Source organism: Mesoplodon bidens (assembly GCF_964165515.1).
Source record: "Mesoplodon bidens genome assembly, chromosome: 8".
NCBI classification, from domain to species: domain Eukaryota; kingdom Metazoa; phylum Chordata; class Mammalia; order Artiodactyla; family Ziphiidae; genus Mesoplodon; species Mesoplodon bidens.
The window spans coordinates 30,958,277-30,973,875 of NC_138165.1; positions in this window are offsets into that span (position 1 = coordinate 30,958,277).

Sequence of the window (15,599 nt, forward strand, 5' to 3'; positions counted from 1 at the left end):
CCGCAACGGGAGAGGCCACAACAGTGAGAGGCCCGCGTACCGCAAAAAAAAAAAAAAAAAAAAAAGGGGGGGTTAGACAATATGACACTCGGTAGCTAAGACTCTCATGAAACAATGCAGTGTTAGGCATAGTGTCTGATTTTCCCACAGAGGTATAAATCAAACTTTATAAAGAAAGCGTTCAGTTCTGGCCCTCGTAGCTTTTGTCCTATGTGAGCACAATACATACATACATACATACTGTCAGCTGCTGCCTAGTTCCTGGGTCTTGACCATCCCCTTTCCCAGCCTTTGCTGTAGTATCTGCAGACATCTACCCAACCTGTGGGTCAGAAACTCGGTCACACATTCCAGGGGTGCCTTAATTAAACCTTGTGATATTCCGGGAATTAGGTTGTCCGAGAAAAACTTGGGTGTCTAAGTTGGCTGCTGAAAACACAAGTTTCCAGTTTCTGAACATCTCATCAACCACCCCTTGCTTCCTCCCACGTCTTCACCTCTATCAGCTCCCCCAACACAGATACCTTCTACCAGTCCAACGTGGTGCCTACCAAGTAGTCTATTCTCCCTACTGGGATTGACTCTCCTCTCTGAATCGTCTGCTAGGCTAAGGCCCCATTATCTTGATAACTCCTACTTCCTTAAGGCCTTGGATGGATTCTGAATTGGAATGATCATACTGGCAAGAACAGTCCCTGGTCCAAGCTTCTCACATGACCAGACTCCTTCCTCTACTCCCACGTCAATGCATTCCACCCAACATTATTATAACCAGGAAAACATGCTGGGTGGGTATGACTGCTTCTTTGGCCCAGGTCTCTTCTGGTCCTTTTCTGCCCTTTACTCAAGCACTTGTTGCCTTGTCTTGCAAGCCTAGAGCAAGGGTTTGCTGGTGTTAGGACACATTCTAAATAACTCAGCAGTGTCTAAAGGAACCCCAACACTTTCTCTACATGAACATGTAAAGAAAACTATGTGATTGCTATTTTTTAGTAATGTGTCAAAATATGATCCTAGAGGGCTGAGGGCTGATATCTTATAGCAGGGATTAGCAAACTATGGTGCACAGACCAAAACCATACTGCTTCCTGTTGTTTTAAATAGTTATATTTGAACACAACCATGATCATTGCTCATTCATTTATGTGTTGTTTATGTCTGTTTTCACGCTACATTGGCAGACCTGAGTAGTTGCGACAGAGACTGCATAGCTCACAAAGCCAAAAATAATTACTATCTGACCCTTTATAGAAAAAGTTTACCAAACTCCACCTTATACTCATCTCTCTGTTTGGATCCTAAATAGACTCCTACATGAGGGGCTAGAACCCAGGTACCCAGATACCTACTTTGTTGAATTCTAAGCTATTTTCACCAAAAGGGGCAAAACCTATTTCAAATTAGTGACATCTGACTAAAGGTATTAGCATATGTGGGGGGAAGACCTGCAAAGCTCAACTCGAAGACTTCTAGAGGAAATTACTTAAAAAAATGCAGCCTAGAGTGAGGCAAACTTGAGATAAATTATTAACAATTATTGTAGTCCAAGAGGAATTCAGAAATAGCAATCCCACTCCTTCGTCAGCGTTCTGTTTGCAGTTTATTTACTCTGATCACTCCCTACTGCTAGACAAATTCAGCCTCACTGGATTAGAGAGGGAATTAGCGTTGATTTTCTCCCATTAAATATTACATAGGCATGCTTATAAATGGTTACATCACCAAGGCTTGCAAATAGAGAAGATAAAAAATTTTTTTTTCTTAACTTCATTTGCTAAACTGAACCTGATAGAAAGAAAGCAAAATTTCTCATGTAAATCAATGACTGGATACGCTGACATTTTGTTTCACAAAGCAGTCTTTCTACAAGGTTACACACATAACTACGAACATTTAAAATGGCAGAAGGAAGGGGTTTTACACCCTATTGTGCCAAGTTTTATTTTTTCTGCTGTACTGATTACAATAAAGGAGTCATCACTGTCAACAGGCAGAGCCTGCTACATTGCTTTTATCAAACGCCAGGAGGTGTAAATACAAACTGTAAAGAAGAGAAAGATCATGACTCACTGTCTGACAGCGAAGCTATTAAACGTAATCAAAGACTCAGAGTGAACTCACAGCGCCTTTCAACACATTGCTAAAGAATCCTTTTCACTGTAAAACTAGCATAAAATGTCACAATTCTGACACTGCTGTTGGAGAAACTTGGTTTAAGGCATTTAAAACATCTTCAAGACTTCAAATGAACAAGAGTTACTCACCATAGAATAAGTCACACTGCATTTAGCCTGGACACAAGGCTCCTCAAATTGTAATCAATAACTGATTAAAAGTTGATCTTTCAGGGCATTAAAATCCAAAATTTTAGGATACTTATTGGTGATTAAAATATGTCGTCGTCGAATGAATGCAGCCTCATATACGTCAACAACAAAATCATTGTCTGTTGTCTCTTATGAAGTACAAGGACAATGATTTATTCTCAGGAAGTCAGTTGGACCATGAGGTAAGGTGCATGGTTCTATATTGAGAAGTGAAAATCCTGCCCATGGTGTAGGATTCCGGCATCTTGAGTGAAAGGAACAGATGGGCAGGACAGTGGGACATGTAGGTCCAAGAGAACAAATATGACCGTCCCAAAGTTTCCTGAGTATTACCTGAGTAGAGCCTACCTATTTTCTGCTCATCAGTCCTTTATTTTTCTTTTTTTCTTTCTTTTTTTTTTTTGGCCACACCGCGTGGCATGTGGGATCTTAGCTCCCCGACCAGGGGTAGAACCCAGGCTCCCTGAAGTGGAAGCGCAAAGTCTTAACCATTGGACTGCCAGGGAAGTCCCTCATCAGTCCTTTAAAGGCATGTGTCTTCAAGGTCAATGTTACAGTACATCAGTCTATGAGAAGGTTGTGATCAAAGGACTTTTATGACTAATCATGTGAGTTCTGTGGGAAGCTTAATCATGACTATTTACATGTTGAAGCTAGACTTCTAAGACCAGCCCTTGGCCAGCCTCACAAAAATACATGCAACTTAGCTCTGTCTGGCTTGTTGGTGGTTTACATGTGCCCTTTGGACTCTAGGTTCTGAAGCATCACCTACTTTCACTTGCCTCTCCATGCACACTTAGCATGGAACCTAGAACACAGCTGTTGCTTACTAAATGCATGAGGCATAAATGACAGCAAGAATGATTCTCATCACTTATTACTGAGCAGTGTGAGAACACAAAGATAGAGATGCTGTCCAAGGAAGACTGGCTTTGGCTGGCAATATCCACTCAGCCCCTGGCCCAATAAGTTTGACCTCAGGCCTTTTTACCATAGATTCCACAAAGGTAAGCCACAAACACTGCCACTTATTGTGGGGTCCAGTGTGACTAACTTATAGAATTCTGGCCGCACAGCCTGACTTCAATACCTGCCTCTGGCTCCTTCAAATTTGTGGTCCGTTAAGTTTCTCCTTCTGAAATTCTGGATCATAGTTGTCCAACTTCCACATAGCTGTCCACTTTTAACCTTCCTTTAGTTGTGGTGCCTTCTGTTACCTCAACTTAAGAAGTCCCTGCTCTAACTTCTAACACTTTGGCATTTCCCAACCCCTAATGCTACTCTACTATGACAAGGAGGGATTCTGACCCGGAAGGAATAATCTAAGAAAAAGCTTCAGGGAGATATTTTAATTTTTGTTTCCTTCCTTGAAGTCTTATGGATACTTGAGAATTTCTAGCAAAGGTGGGAGCAGAAGCTCTTTTCATCAATGATGAATTCCCAGGATTTTAACCCTCATCTCAATGGATAACGGGTGGCTTGCCTTAGGTGATCTGCATGAAAGTAACTCTCACTCCCCAACTGCCAATCTTTATAGCAAAGGCTGAATAGGTTATTTATAGCCAAAGGGTTGAGTATTATTTAACACCCTCTGTATACCATATTCTGCTTCCTCTGTTCTTCCCAAGGAGCTCACATCATAGTCTACCTTATACTATATTTATTGCTTAATTTTCTTTTTTGTAATGCTTTGGTAGCTACTTGGGGACAGCTCTTTTGTTTTTCATTGTACTCTCCAGAACCATAGCAATAAACCTCGTAAAAACAAAGATACTAGAAACGCTTACTAAATGTGAGAAGAGAAAAAAGAAGCATATGCAAACATATCAAATTCTAGTTTGGTGAAACGAATATGAAACTATTGGATTAAAATGAGACTTTTGATGAGTTTTTGTGTCTAGTTTTAATAGTCATTATCAGAACTACATACGTGTTCTAAAATCCTGCAAATGCAGTAAGTAACCTCTTTCTACACCCTACCCCTCACTTCTTCATGCTTTGATCACCTACAAGTTATTTTCTATTGATGCTTCCCACTCTCCATGATTCTTGCCTAATGTAATCCCAAATGAAATTATGCAGGAAACTGTGTCCCCTGCTCTAAGTTTATAGAGCGTTTATGTGGATTTTTTTTTCTTCATTTAAAAAATATTCACACTTAGGAGTAAGAATGGGCAAAAATGGGCACTAGGTGAGTTTCTCTTCAGCCTCTTCAACCTCTAGTTGTTCTTTCTCTCTGCCTGAAATGGCTTCCTACTGTTCTTTGGATGTTCTGTGACCTCATCTCATTCTGACCCTCTCTCAAACTGAACCTCTCTAGTTCTCCTTACAAAATCTGCTCTCAGCCTACTTCTGTTGGAAAGACTCCAATATATGAATTAGTCACATGATGTTAATGAATGATAGCAGCTTGAGGCACTTTCTGGCTCAGAGGGATTCACATTTTGATAAGAATTAATGCCCTAACCCCTAGGATCAAATTGCTAATGGTAGAATTTAATAGTTTGGGAATGGCGTCAAGGGTTAGAAAGCCTTCCAACCCCATCATATTGGCTGCCAGCTCTAAAAGTGCAGAGAACATCCACTCCCACAATGCTGTCCCCCTTTATTACCATAAATAATGAAGAAGTTATTTTCTATATAAGTCTACATGCTAACACTGACACTGTTGAACTCAGTATAAAAGGGAAAAATGTCAACACGGTGGCTCCAAATAATTTTGGATTTGGTGAGAGCGGAAATGAGAAGAAAGGAAAGCAGGAAGGAAGGGGGAAAGACAGGAAAGGAGGACTGTCAACAGGGAATGAAAGAAATATCTCTTTAACCTGAATGCTATTATACTATATTATTAGATATACAGAATGCATGTATTTTAATGCAACTTCTGAGATCGATTGTATGTGTTAATCTAAGTTTTTCATAAAATAAAAAAGAGATTGATTTACAGTCTGTGGGGAAGGGGGACTTAAATGACACAACAAATTTTGGGGCTATTAAATGTAATATGTACAAATGGAAAAACAAATTTCATAATTGAAGCTCTGTATCTTAAATTAATGTACAACAAGGAATACTGATTTTGGCAAACAGATACAACAAGGCTATTTACCAAATTATTATTAATTGAAGTGTATGACCAATGTGTCATTGCTAAGAATAGTGGAAAAGCAGTTCTGTAGTCATGTATTTTTGAAGAAAGTCAATAAGAAATGAATTTGCTCAACTGCAGGAGAATTTAGCTGCATTTGTTGAACTCATGATTTTTTTTGATCTTTTTGGAAAACAATAAATCACACACTCATAGAATATGATGCTGTCCTTGAGTTAGGTCATGCATACCCTGTTAGAGATATGGTCAAGAAACTTGAGAGGGTTTAGGAGATGATCTCACATCAAATAAATCAATATGGTGAGTTTGCAAATGCATGTTACTGCACTGACTCTTAAGTTTCTTAGCTGAACTTTGAAACTTAATAAAGATCTCATTTTGGACTTCCCTGGTGGAGTAGTGGTTAAGAACCTACCTGCCAATGCAGGGGACACAGGTTCGAGCCCTGGTCCAGGAAGATCCCACATGCCACAGAGCAACTAATCCCATGTGCCACAACTACTGAGCCTGCGCTCTAGAGTCCAAGAGCCACAACTACTGAGCCCGCGTGCTGCAACCACTGATGCCCACACGCCTAGAGCCCATGCCCCGCAACAAGAGAAGCTACCTCAATGAGAAGCACGTGCACCACAACAAAGAGTAGCCCCCCGCTCACCGCAACTAGAGAAATCCCTCACACAGGAATGTAGCCAAAAATAAACAATAAATAAAATAAATAAATTAAAAAAAGATCTCATTTTATTTATCTTTTAAAAAGAAAAATTAATGTAACAATCAGAAAGATGAGCTAAAATTTCTTTTAAAGTGAAAATTTCAGTTAATTGTACAGCATGAATTTTACAGATATTCTAAATCAAACAGAACAAGAAAGATAATGTTTATTAATGTGAGTTACTTAGGAAAGAAATTAATCTGTCCCGTCTATCTTTGAAATGACTCTACCACTTCCTAACTCATCCTTTACTCTACTTCTCTATTTCCATCCTCAACCAATTTATGAGATTTAGCAGATTAGACACAGGTTAAGACTTAGATATGATACAATTATGTAGATATAAGAAGATATAAGTTATTAGAGAGAAGAGACATAGCAGATAATATGAGAATATACATATGCACAACTCTTGTTCAGTGAGAGAGACTAGAAATAATAGAGGAGACACAATATTTAAATTCAATATTTGGTTGAAAAATTTTCAGAACTGATGAAAAACATGACTCCACATAAAATGGAAGCACACCATATGCCAACAGAATAGATTTTTAGAAATCCACACCTAGACATGTGGAAAACTGCAGAAGACCAAAAAGAAAGAGATGGCTAGAGGGAGAACACAAACCAGCTACAAAGGATGAAAATTTGATGGTACTATTATCAACAAAAAACATAAAGGGAGAAATGGACAATAATAGCAAGGGATTTTTTTTTTAAATATTGTCCACAACATGTGGCATGCAGGAGTTGAGGAAGATGGCAGAAAAGTAAGATGCAGAGATCACCTTCCTCCCCACAGATACATCAGAAATACATCTACACGTGGAACTGCTCCTCTAGAACACCCACTGAACGTTGGCAGAAGACCTCAGACCTCCTGAAAGGCAAGAAACTCCCCACGTACCTGGGTAGGGCAAAAGAAAAAAGAAAAAACAGAGACAAAAGAATAGGGAGGGGACCTGCACCAGTGGGAGGGAGCTGTGAAGGAGGAAAGGTTTCCACACACTAGGAGCCCCTTAATGGGTGGAGACTGCGGGTGGCGGAGGGGGGAAGCTTCGGAGCCGCAGAGGAGAGCGCAGCAACAGGGGTGCGGAGGGCAAAGCAGAGAGATTCCCGCACAGAGGATCAGTGCCAACCGGCACTCGCCAGCCCGAGAGGCTTGTCTGCTCACCCGCCGGGGCAGGCGGGGGCTGGGAGCTGAGGCTCGGGCTTCGGAGCTAAGATCCCAGGGGGAGGACTGGGGTTGGCGGCGTGAACACAGCCTCAAGGGGTTAGTGCGCCACGGCTAGTCCGGAGGGAGTCCGGGAAAAAATCTGGAGCTGCCGAAGAGGCAAGAGACTTTTTCTTCCCTTTTTGTTTCCTGGTGCGCGAGGAGAGGGGATTCAGAGCTCCGCTTAAAGGAGCTCCAGAGATGGCCGCGAGCCGTGGCGATCAGTGCGGACCCCAGAGACGGGCATAAGACGCTAAGGCTGCTGCTGCCGCCACCAAGAAGCCTGTGTGTGAGCACAGGTCACTCTCCACACCTCCCTTCCGGGGAGCCTGTGCAGCCCGCCACTGCCAGGGTCCCGTGATCCAGGGACAACTTCCCAGGGAGAACGCATGGGGCATATCAGGCTGGTGCAACGTCATGCCGGCCTCTGCCGCCGCAGGCTCGTCCCGCATCCGTACCCCTCCCTCCCACCAGCCTGAGTGAGCCAGAGCCCCCGAATCAGCGGCTGCTTTAACCCCGTCCTGTCTGAGCGAAGAACAGACGCCCTCAGGCAACCTACACGCAGAGGCGGGGCCAAATCCAAAGCTGAACCCCGGGAGCTGTGCGAACAAAGAAGAGAAAGGGAAATCTCTCCCAGCAGCCTCAGGAGCAGCAGATTAAATCTCCACAATCAACTTGATGTACCCTGCATCTGTGGAATACCTAAATAGACAAGGAGTCATCCCAAATTGAGGAGGTGGATTTTGAGAGCAAGATATATTATTTTTTCCCCTTTTCCTCTTTTTGTGTGTATGTGTATGCTTCTATATGAGATTTTGTCTGTATAGCTTTGCTTTCACCATTTTTCCTAGGGTTCTGTCCGTCCGGTTTTTTTTTTTTTTTTTTTTTTTTTTAGTTAAAAAAATAATTATTAAGAAAAAAAATTTATTTTAAGAACTTTATTTTATTTTATCCTCTCCTTCCTTCCTTCCTTCCTTTCATTCATTCATTCATTCATTCATTCTACTTTTTCTCCCTTTTATTCTGAGCCGTGTGGATGTAAGGTTCTTGGTGCTCTAGCCAGGAGTCAGTGCTGTGCCTCTGAGGTGGGAGAGCCAACTTCAGGACACTGGTCCACAAGAGACCTCCCAGCTCCATGTAATATCAAACGGTGAAAATCTCCCAGAGATCTCCATCTCAACACCAAGACCCAGCTTCACTCAACGACCAGCAAGCTACAGTGCTGGACACCCTATGCCAAACAACTAGCAAGACAGGAACACAACCCCACCCATTAGCAGAGAGGCTGCCTAAAATCATAATAAGTCCACAGACATCCCAAAACACACCACCAGATGTGGACCTGCCCACCAGAAAGACAAGATCCAGCCTCATCCACCAGAACACAGGCACTAGTCCCCTCCATCAGGAAGCCTACACAACGCACTGAACAAACTTTAGCCACTGGGGACGGACACCAAAAACAACGGGAACTACAAACCTGCAGTCTGCAAAAAGGAGACCCCATACACAGTAAGATAAGCAAAATGAGAAGACAGAAAAACGCACAGCAGATGAAGGAGCAATGTAAAAACCCGTCAGACCTAACAAATGAAGAGGAAATAGGCAGTCTACCTGAAAAAGAATTCAGAATAATGATAGTAAAGATGATCCAAAATCTTGAAATAGAATAGACAAAATGCAAGAAACAGTTAACAAGGACCTAGAAGAGCTAAAGAGGAAACAAGCAACAATGAACAACACAATAAATGAAATTAAAAACACTCTAGATGGGATCAATAGCAGAATAACTGAGGCAGAAGAACGGATAAGTGACCTGGAAGATAAAACAGTGGAAATGACTACTGCAGAGCAGAATAAAGAAAAAACAATGAAAAGAACTGAGGACAGTCTCAGAGACCTCTGGGACAACATTAAATGCACCAACATTCGAATTATAGGGGTCCCAGAAGAAGAAGAGAAAAAGAAAGGGACTGAGAAAATATTTGAAGAGATTATAGTTGAAAACTTCCCTAATATGGGAAAGGAAATAGTTAATCAAGTCCAGGAAGCACAGAGAGTCCCATACAGGATAAATCCAAGGAGAAACACGCCAAGACACATATTAATCAAACTGTCAAAAATTAAATAAAAAGAAAACATATTAAAAGCAGCAAGGGAAAACCAACAAATAACACACAAGGGAATCCCCATAAGGTTAAGAGCTGATCTTTCATCAGAAATTCTGCAAGCCAGAAGGGAGTGGCAGGACATATTTAAAGTGATGAAGGAGAAAAACCTACAACCAAGATTACCCTACCCAGCAAGGATCTCATTCAGATTTGATGGAGAAATTAAAACCTTTCCAGACAAGGAAAAGCTGAGAGAGTTCAGCACCACGAAACCAGCTTTACAACAAATGCTAAAGGAACTTCTCTAGGCAAGAAACACAAGAGAAGGAAAAGACCTACAATAGCAAACCCAAAACAATTAAGAAAATGGGAACAGGAACATACATGTGGCATGCGGGATCCTAGTTCCCCAACCAGGGATCGAACCCATGGCCCCTGCAGTGGAAGTGTGGAGTCCTAACCACTGGACTTCCAGGGAATTCCCAATAATAGGGGACTTTAACACTCTACTTTCATCAATGGACAGATCATCCAGGCAGAAAATCAATGAGGCAACAGTGGATTAAATGATGCAATAGACCAGTTGAACTTAATAGACATCTACAGGACACTACATCCAAAAATAGCAGAATACACATTCTTTTCAACTAAACATGAAATGTTCTCCAGGATAGTTCACATGCAAGGACACAAAACAAGTCTCAACAAATTTAAGAGGACAGAAATTACAGCAAACATTTTTCTGACCTCTATGATATAAAAGAAAAAACAAATTACAGAAATAAAAATGGGAAAATAACAAACACATGGAGACTAAACAACATACTACTAAAAAAAAACTATGGGTCAATGATGAAAACAAAGAGGAGATTAGAAAATACCTTGAGACACTCCAAAATCTATGGGATAGAGCAAAAGCAGTTCTAAGAGGGAAGTTTATAGCAATACAGGCCTTTCTCAAGAAAGATAAAGAGCTCAAATGAACAATCTAACCTACCACCTAAAGTAATTAGAAAAAGAAGTAAACAAAGCCCCAAATCAGCAGAAGGAAGGAAATAATAAAGATCAGAAAGGAAATAAATAAAATAGAGATCAAAGAAACAATGGAAAATATCAATGACAGCAAGAGTTGTTTTTTAAAAAGATAAGCAAGTTGATAAATCATTAGCCAGGTTCACCAAGAAGAAAAGAGAGAGAGGGTACAAATAAACAAAATAAGAAATGAAAGAGGAGAAATAACAAGTAATATCACAGAGATACAAAAAATTCTAACAGAATGCTATGAACAGTAATATGTCAGCAAATTGGACAACCTAGAAGAAATGAACAAATTTCTAGAAACACACCCTGCCAAGACTGAATGAAGAAGAAACAGATAATTTGAACAGACTGATCACTAGAAGTGAAATTGAATCTGTAATACAAAAACTCCCAGCAAACAAAAGTTTAGGAGCAGACTGCATCACAGGAGAATTCTACCAAACATTTAAAGAAGAGCTAATACCTATCTATCTCAAACTATTCCAAAAAACCGAAAAGGACTAAACACTCCCAGATTCATTTTACAAGGCTCCCATCACCCTGACACTAAAAGCAGACAAAGACACTACCAAAAAAAAAAAAAAAATTACAGGCCAATAGCTTTGGTGAATACAGATGCAAAACTCCTCAACAAAATATTAGCAAACCAAATCCAACAATATACAAAAAGGATCATACAACCTGATCAAGTTGGGTTTATTCTAGGGATGCAAGATTGGTTCAGTGTTCACAAATCAATCAGTGTGATACTCCCCATTAATAAAAGGAGGGATAAAAATCACCTGATCGGGCTTCCCTGGTGGCGCAGTGGTTGAGAGTCCGCCTGCCGATGCAGGGGACACGGGTTCGTGCCCCTATCCCGGAAGATCCCACATGCCGCGCAGCGGCTGGGCCCGCGAGCCATGGCTGCGGAGCCTGTGTGTCCGGAGCCTGTGCTCCGCAACGGGAGAGGCCACAGCAGTGAGAGGCCCGCGTACAGCAAAAAAAAAAAAAAAAAAAAAAAAAATCACCTGATCACCTCAATAGATGCATAAGAAACATTTGACACAATTCAATATCTATTCATGATAAAAACTCTCAAAGATGGTATACAGGGAACATATCTCAACATAATAAAGGAAATTTACGACAAACCCACAGCTAACATCATACCCAACAGTGAAAAGCTGAAAGCCTTTCTTCTAAAATCAGGAACGAGGCAAGGATGCCCACTCTTGTCATTTCTATTTAACATAATATTGGAAGTCATAGCCACAGCAATTAGACATGAAAAAAGAAATAAAAGGCATCCAAATTGGAAGGGAAGAAGTAAAACTGTCACTATTTGCATATGACATGATACTTAAAAAAAATATATTTATTTATTTATTTTTGGCTTCATTGGGTGTTCATTGCTGCACATGGGCTTCTTCTAGTTGCAGTGAGCGGAGGCTGCTCTTCGTTGTGGTGCGCTCCTTATTGCAGTGGCTTCTCTTGTTGCGGAGCAGGAGCTTCAGCAGCTGTGGCACACAGGCTCAGCAGTTGTGGCTCGTGGGCTCTAGAGCGCAGGCTCAGTAGTTGTGGTGAACAGGCTTAGCTGCTCCGTGGCATGTGGAATCTTCCCGGATCAGGGCTCGAACCTATGTTCCCTGCATTGGCAGTCAGATTCCTTTTTTATTTTTTAATTATTTAATTATTTAATTATTTATTTATTTTTGCGGTACACAGGCCTCTCACTGTTGTGGCCTCTCCCGTTGTGGAGCACAGGCTCCGGACGCGCAGGCTCAGTGGCCGTGGCTCACGGGCCCAGCCGCTCCGCGGCATACGGGACCTTCCCGGACCGGGGCATGAACCCGTGTCCCCTGCATTGTCAGGCGGACTCTCAACCACTGCGCCACCAGGGAAGCCCAGAGATTCCTTTTTTAAAATAAATTTATTTATTTATTTTTGGCTGCGTTGGGTCTTCATTGCTGAGTGTGGGCTTTCTCTAGTTGTGGGGAGTGGGGGCTACTCTTTGTTGTGGTGTGTGGGCTTTTCATTGAGGTGGCTTCTCTTGTTGTGGAGCACAGGCTCTAGACACGTGGGCTTCAGTAGTTGTGGCAGATGGAAAGTAGTTGTGGCTTGTGGGCCCTAGAGCGCAGGCTCAGTAGTTGTGGTGCACGGGATTAGTTGCTCCGTGGCATGCGGGATCTTTCTGGACCAGGGCTTGAACCCGTGTCCCCTGCATTGGCAGGCAGATTCTTAACCACTGTGCCACCAGGGAAGTCCTGACATGAAACTTTATATAGAAAGCCCTAAAGTCTCCACCAAAAAACGATTAGAACTAATAAATGAATTCAGTAAAGTTGCAGGTTAAAAGATTAATATACAGAAATCTGTTGCTTTTCTATACAACAATAGTGAACTCTCCAAAAGAGAAAGTAAACAAAACCAATCCCATTTACAATCACATCAAAAAGAATAAAATACCTAGGAATAAACTTAACCAAGGAAGTGACAGACCTATACTTTGAAAACTATGAACCACTGATGAAGGAAACTGAAGGTGAGACAAAGAAATGGAATGATATTCTGTGCTCTTGCATTGGAAGATTAATACTGTTAAAATGGCCATAACACCCAAAGCAATCTACAGATTTAATCCAATCCTTATCAAAATACCCGATACTTTTTCACAGAACTAGAACAAATAAAATTCATATGGAACCACATATGACTCTGAATTGCCAAAGCAATCTTGAGAAAAAAGAACAAAGCTGGAGGTATCAAACTCTCAGACTTCAGACTACACTATAAAGTTACAGTAATCAAAACACATAGATCAATGGAACAGAATAGAAAGCCAGAAATAAACCCACACACTTATGTTCAGTTAATCTTTGACAAAGGAGGCAAGAATATACAATGCAGAAAAGACAGTCTCTTCAAGAAGTAGCACTGGGAAAACTGGACAGTTACATGTAAAACAATGAGATTAGAACATTCCCTCACACTATATACAAAGATAAACTCAAAATGGATTAAAGACATAAATGTGAGACCTGAAACCATAGAACTTCTAGAAGAGAACAGGCAGAACACTCTTTGACATAAATTGTAGCAATTACTTTTTGGATCTGTCTCCTAAAGCAAAAATAAATAAATAAATAAACAAACAAATGGGGCCTAATTAAACTTAAAAGCTTTTACACAGCAAAGGAAACCACTGAGAAAACAAAAAAGATAACCTACAGGATAGGAGGAAATATTTGCAAACGATACAACTGACAAGAGGTTAATATCTAAAATATATAAATAGCTCATACAACTAAATACATATAAAAAAAACCCAAACAACTCAATCAAAAAATGGGCAGAATACCTGAATAGATATGTACCCAAAGAAGACATACAGATGGCTAACAGGCATATGAAAGGATGCTCAACACTGCTATCATTAGAGAAATGCAAATCAAAACCACAATGAGAGATTACCTCACACTTGTCAGAATGGCTGTCATCAAAAAATCTACAAATAACAAATGTTCTCAAGGTTGGGGAGAAAAAGGAACCCTCATACACTGTTGGTGGGAATGTAAATTGGTGCAGCCACTATGGAAAACAGTATTCAGGTTCCTCAAAAAAACTGAAAAGAGAACTACCATGTGATCCAGCAATTCCACTTCTGGGTATATATCTGGAGAAAATGATAACACTAATTCGAAAAGATACATGTTCATAGCAGCACTATTTACAGTAGCCAAAATATGGAAGCAACCCAAGTGTTAATCAACAGAGGAATGGATAAAAAAAGATGTGGAGTGTGTATATATATATACACAATGGAATATAAGCCATAAAAAGAATAAAATTCTGCTATTTGCAGTGATGTGGTTGGACTTAGAGAATAAGATGCTTAGTGAAATAAGTCAAAGAAAGACAAACACTATATATCACTTATATGTGGAAATTAAAAAATAAAACGAATGTATACAGCAAAACAGAAACAGAGTTAAAAATATAGAAAATAAACTATTGCTTCACAGTGGGGAATGGGAAGTGGGGAGAGGGAAGATAGGGGTATGGGATTAAGAGATACAAACTACTATGTGTAAAACAGAGAAGGAACAAGGAACAAGCCATTATCTTGTAATAACTTTTTAAATCGAGTATGAGCTGTAAAAATATTGAATCACTATACCTGAAAATAATATAATATTGTAAAAAATATATACTGCAATTTAGAAAAAGATTCTCAACAACAATAATGGAACCCAAAAGCCAACAGAATAAAATCTTCAAAGTGTTGAAGGAAAAGAATTTTCAACATAAATATCAAAACCACCTTTTAAGAATGAGAATAAAAGAGACATTTTCATTTAAAAAAAACCCAAAATAACCAACAAAACAGAGTCTTCTAATAATACGCAATCACTAAAAGAATATTGACATTATGTATTGAAGGAAAATGGTCTCAAAAAGACAGTCTGGGGCTTCCCTGGTGGCGCAGTGGTTGGGAGTCCGCCTGCCGATGCAGGGGACACGGGTTCGTGCCCCGGTCTGGGAAGACCCCACATGCCGCGGAGCGGCTGGGCCCGTGAGCCATGGCCGCTAAGCCTGCGCGTCCGGAGCCTGTGCTCCGCAACGGGAGAGGCCACAACAGTGAGAAGCCTGCGTACCGCAAAAAAAAAAACCCCAAAACAACAACAACAACAAAAAAGACAGTCTGAAATGCAAGAAGAATGGTGAGGAGAAACTGTAAATAAGCAGATAAATCTAAACCAATATTGTCTATATAAATAAGCATAATCATCTCTAATGCAGGGAGGAAAAAAAAGATAAACCATAGTGTGAAAATTAGGAGAGAGGGTAAACAATAAATATTCCAAGGTCCTTGTATAGTTTTAGGATAGAATTAATGCATTGATTAACATTAGACTTTATTAAGTATGCATGGTAAAAATCCTAGGGCACTAAACCACTAAAATAATACATATATCATTACGTGTATATATATGTATGTGTATATATACATATATATATACACATACATATATATATGTATGTGTATTTATATATTCTTTTTCTGGTTCTTTTCCGTTATAGGTTATTACAAGATATTGAGTAC